Genomic DNA, 5842 nt, shown 5'->3' on the forward strand with positions numbered 1-5842 from the left:
AATATTGTGTCCTCCATTGTACAGATGAGGCAAACAACTGTTCTAAGTTTCCCAGGTTTGCCTAGCCCTTGTATAAAGGGGCTCAGCTGAGATTCCAACCCAGGTGCATGCTCTCAATGTCACTCTGTCTGCCATCCATGAGTGGCCAGAAACAATAACATATTTCAGTTTTAGTTAGGGGGCCCTGATGTGATCCCTTCTGTTTCCCTTAGGACATTATGGTAATGGTTAGCAATTTACTTCATCAGATCAGTGTACCTCAGATCCATTAAATTGCTCAACAAATTACTCTCATTTCCTTTTGGACAAGCTGTTATCTCAGTTCTCTCTACACCTGCATTCTTTGCAATTTTATCTGTGAAGTCTTTTCAGAAGGACAGCCAGTTTTTTCAAAGGCAGGTAATCAAACATTGAATGTTTCTTTTTCTGGAAGAAATTCACCAAACTAACGTATTCTGAGTTATAACCCGAAGTCTTTTGTTTTGGTTTTGTTTTTTTTTTTTTTTTTTTGAGACAGGTTCTCACTCTGTTACCCAGGCTAGAGTGCATCAACATGATCATGGTTCACTGCAGCTCCAATCTCCTGGGCTCAAAGGATCCTCCCATCTCAGTCTCCTGAGTAGCTGGGACTAAAGATGCAGCTAATTTTCTTTTTCTTTTTTTTCTTTGTAGAGGCAGGGTCTCACAATTTTGCCCGGGCTGGTCTTGAACTTGTAGGCTCAAGCAATCCTCCCATCTCAGCTTCCCAAGGTGCTGGGATTACAGGCATGAGCCACTGCACCCAGCCCCATATTTTTTAAGTAGTTGAAATAAATGGTATTATTTCAAACTTGCAGCATAAAAAACTGGTGCATCCCATATTTAGTGTATGAGTAAACCTTCTAGAATAAACAGAAAAGAGTGAGCACATTTGCAGAAGTGGTGATACCAACAATATGCATTCTATCCTAAAGTGTTACTGCATTAAGAAGTACAAAAAAGACTTTAGCAAAATGAAATTCTGATACTCCTATCTAAATCAATTGTTACCACTTCCCTGTTCAAGTTGGAATGTGAAAATTTTGTCCCTATTAAAATGAGTCAGCCAAGTTGAGAATGTTTTTTGAGTAGAACTGAAAATAACATGCTAATAAGCTGAACATGTATGTACTTGCATCCCAAAGATGCACTTGTATGTAATAGGAGTTGTGAAATTATTAATCTAAACCTTAAAAGGCTATTATAATAGGAAGCATTTATTTTTTATTTTATTTTTTTAAGTATAATGTCCATTTTATTTTTCTGCAGAGAATAGTCCGTCTTCAGTCTTTAAGGACTAAGCTCCTTACGTGGGCTTTGGTGGGGGACGTGGGGCAGCACTCGCAGGCCTAAATCGGGGTGGGGGTGTTCAGTCCTTGCGGGCTTCACGAGATCAATTCCTGACTACTTTGCTGTGACTTGCACAACTCACACAGTAACGTAGCTTCACACATAGCTTGGGACGCACATAGGCATTGAAGACGCTCGCTTCAGAAATGTCCCTGACTGCCGTGGCCTCCACTATGTTTTGAATGACGAATTTCTTAATGGCCTTGTCCTTGGACACGCATTGGGCACAGTTCATGCAGTGAATAGGCTGCACGTGGCCGTGGCCCTTTTTGGCACGACCATTGTTCCTTCTTTTCTTTGTCATCTTGGAGGGATGGACTGGAGAGAGGAGAAGCATTTATTTTAATTCATTGCGTCCCATTGTAGTTCTGGTGTGGTAGAGTCAAACAAAATACAAATATTCCAAGAAACAATCTTAAACTGATATAGAGTGCTCTTTTCAAATAAATCTGGAAAGAAATTATCTTTCTTTCCAGAAAGAATTCTGTAAACTTTTTCCTGCCTAAAAAAAAGAAAAATCTCAACCTTAGCCTTCATTATCCATTCCATTCCTTAACCTACTTGGCCATGGACACCTTTCTTAGAATTCTGCTGAGAAAGTACCAGCTTAACCCATCCATGATCTAATGCTTGGGTTCTTTTGCAAATACAAATTCCCCAGGTGGTACAACAAAGTAAGGTTGAGTTGTTCAGATTTGTTGTTTGAGGCCTAGTGCTTATTTGGCTAAGTCAAGACAATAAAGCTAATGCACATAGCACGTAATACTCTTCTGAGTACCTTACATATATTAACTAATTTAACCTTCTTAACAACTATGAAGCAGGTAATATTGCTATTCCCATTTTATAGAAGAGGATATGAGGCACAAACAGTGTAAGTACCTACTAAGTGGAATGGCAGAGCAGGATTCAAACCCAGAGTCTGGCTCTATAGTCCACATTTGTAACCACTATGCATGCTACCCTCCCGTGTCTGTGCATGCAATTAAAAAAAACTTATTAGACAGAATAAAATGTTCATTAACTTGGAATTATTAGTAGAAAAGTCATTCTGTGTAGGAGGAGATCAAATGGTTTTGGAGAGTACATCCATTTTTAAAATTTTAATGATTTTAAAATAAATTGACTTTTTTTTCCCGAATACCTCCAACAACGGGAAATAACTCCTAGCTTCTAAACTATATTTACAGATTGAGAGCCTGCTAGGAAAAGGTATTTGTATTCATTAGCTCTATCCCCACATGCTCACCTGGTGAACTTCATAAACAACTTGTTTTTTAAAGTAGGTTAATGAGTCCATGAAAGCATGTTCATAATGTCAATTTGCTTAGCAAACTCTTTATTGGAGAAAATGCTTTTGCAGTAATATCTTGAGCCTTGCCTAGGTTGAATAATCAGAAACTTCATATCAGTTGAGTCCAAAGGCAGAAACTTGATATCAAAAAACACACATCAGAGCATTTTCTTGACCAGGTTTCTTTCCTCGTTGGTATCAAAAGAATGGAGAATAGACTAAGTATTATTTTCAGATCATAAATAAACTCTCCCTCCTATTGGCCAGGATAATGAGTTCTTTAAATAGATTCCTACGGTTTCAACCAAAACTCTGTAAATGGTAAAAGCTCTGCAAACACAAGTCCTTTTCAGCCCTGCCATTGCCTGTAGTAGAAGGATGGTGAAATGGTTATTAGGTGTTAACTTGATTAGACTGAAGAATACCTAGATGGCTGGTAAAGTATTGTTTATGGGTGTGTCTGTGAGGGTGTTATCAGCAGAGATTTGACAGTTGAGTTGGTGGACTGGAAGAGGAAGACCCATCCTCAATGTGAGTGGTCACCATACAATCAGCTGCCAGTATGGCTAGAACAAAGCAGGCAGAAGAAGATGGGATAACCTTGCTGGCTGAGTCTTCCGGCTTCCTTCTGATCCTCGTGCCCTGGATATCAGACTCCAGGTCCTTTGGTCTTTGGACTGGGACTTAGACTAGTGGCTTCCTGGGGGGTCTTGGGGCTTTGACCACAGACTGAAGGCAGCACTATCAGCTTGCCTGGTTTTGAGGCTTTTGGAGTTGAACTGATCCACTACCGGCTTCTCTCTTCCCTAGCTTGCAGATGGCCTATTGTGGGACTTTGCCTAGTAATCATGTGAGCCAGTTTTCCCTAACAAACTCCCTTTGTGTGTGTGTGTGTGTGTGTGTGTGTGTGTACACATATCAGAGTCCAAAGGCAGGAGCTTGATATCAAAAAAAACCCACACACATCAGGGCATTTTCTTGATCAGATTTCTTTCCTTGTTGGCATCAGAAGAATGGAGAATAGACTAAATATTATTTTCAGATCATAAATAAACTCACCTTCCTATTGGCCAGGATAATTTGAGTTCTTCAAATAGATTCCTACAGTTTCAACCAAAACCCTGTAAATGGTAAAAGCTTAGCAAACACATATCCTTTCCATCCATTTTAAGGATGGATTTCTTTAGTTGGTTTTGGGGTTTCTGGAGTTGGCTCTTTAATCTGATTAGACCAAAAAGTGCTAAGGACTCTACTTCTAATAGTATGGAGAACACTGACAGTCCTTGGTGTGGTTTAGAGTTGTGAAAAATAAATGCATTTTATACTTCTGATTCACTGCTCCTCAGAGTCGAGGGGTTTAGTGACTCTATATATAATAACTTAGAACATTTGCAGAGAACCAAGGAATATAATGAAGTTGGGTGGTTGTTCCTAAGTTCCCTGGACAAGTGCTGAAAAAAAAGGATGAGTTCAGGGATTCTATCTTCTGGCCCCAGAAGCACATACTTAGCCTCAAATCTACTATGATTGCCTGGATGAGAGTCTTATCTTCTCCAGACAAAGGGCTGAAATTGCTGAGAATCAGACACAAGACTTACAGCAAAAGGTGCATGCTCAGCCTCACCAGGTGTCTACTGTTAAAGTAAGGGCATTGGTAGGGAAGGAATGAGACCCTATAACTTGGGACAGGGATGTGTGGGAGGACTCTGGTGAATCTGGGGGCACTGAGCTCCTAAATTCTGATAAGCCTTTTTTGCCAGAGGAGAAGACGGCCTCCCCACTCACAATGGTGGCAACATCCCCTCCCCAACCCAGGCTGCTATCAGCCTTTCTACAATGGTCTGAAGAGATTGATTGATCCTGCATTGCTTGAGGAAACAGTGATGGCCCCCCTGAGGCAGTTGCCAGGCAAGACAATGCTGATTCTCCTCAGGACCCAGCCCCAATACCCACTCTTTTCTTCTATGCCAGTAACTAGACTCGAGTGCCAGTAGGTCCCTAGAGATGAAGTTCAGAGTGTGACCCATGAGGAAAGAACTACTTGAGTTTTCTAATTTATAGAAGCAGAAATCTGGAGAACACATGTGGGAATGGACATTAAAGGTGTGGGATAATGGTGTGAGGACTAAGCTCCATTTTTTTTTTATCTTGCCCAAATTCCTATCTAAGGGGTCTGGGGAATCATGCCCTACAAACCATAAATTCTCATCAGATGAGTTTTATTTAACCCTATGTATGGTAACTTACTTTCCAACCTGACTCTGGCATAACATCATGAGACAAGGAAGAAAATAAAAATATTTTACCCCAAAACATGTTTTTTTGCTGTATCTTGAAATGGCCCTGCAAAGCTGTCTTTTGTGGGGGGAAATTGGCATCTATAAGAATCTCTATTAACATAACTAGATCTTTTTCTTCCAGGCCCTCCCAATCCTAAAGAGATTAACTAAGAGTCAACACCTTTCAAAGATCTGAATAGGAGAAGCATTTGTTATCTATTGTCTCTAAGGGCAACCACCATAAGACTTCAAAAGAACCTTGGTCTTCACAATCTTTTATCATAACCTGAACATTTTCTATTGACCCCAGGTCTTTTTAGACAAACTCAACCAATCGTCAACCAGAAAATGTTTAAATTTATCTAGGGCCTGAAAGCCATGTACCAACACCCCCACCCTCCCTCAATTTTGAGTTGTCCCACCTTTGCGGACCAACCCAATGTATTTCTTAAATGTATTTTATGTCTCATGCCTCCCTAAAATGTATAAAACCAAGCTGCACTCCAATCATATTGGATACATGCTCTCAGGACCTCCTGAGGCCTGTGTCATGGGCCATGGTCACTCATATTTGGCTCAGAATAAATCTCTTCAAATATTTTCTAGAATTTGACTCTTTTCATTGACAGGTAAAAGGAACATAAAGTTGGATCAGACTGGATTTATTAATATGGGCCCACTAAGCAGACATTCTGCATTTAATGCTATAGCTTGGGGAGTTAGAAAAAAGTTTCTAATAGTTTATTTGCTTGTTTAGCTGAAACACGGATCAAAAGATGGTCCTCCACTGTGCAGGCTGGAAATGCCTGATCTCCCTTGGTTTAATGTAGAGGAAAGGATCCAAAGCTTAGGGAGACTGGAAGGCTAGAGTAGATTTGTCACTTTAGACCTACTCATCCCC

The 5842-nt window shown here is 40.3% G+C and overlaps 1 pseudogene; it reads right to left on the reverse strand.

The window, feature by feature from the left end:
- Positions 1-726: 726 nt before the first annotated feature.
- On the reverse strand, positions 727-4835 carry LOC103887632 (annotated as a pseudogene).
- Between the last annotated feature and the right edge of the window lie 1007 nt (positions 4836-5842).

The sequence above is a fragment of the Papio anubis genome, chromosome 11, assembly GCF_008728515.1.
Source record: "Papio anubis isolate 15944 chromosome 11, Panubis1.0, whole genome shotgun sequence".
NCBI lineage: Eukaryota > Metazoa > Chordata > Mammalia > Primates > Cercopithecidae > Papio > Papio anubis.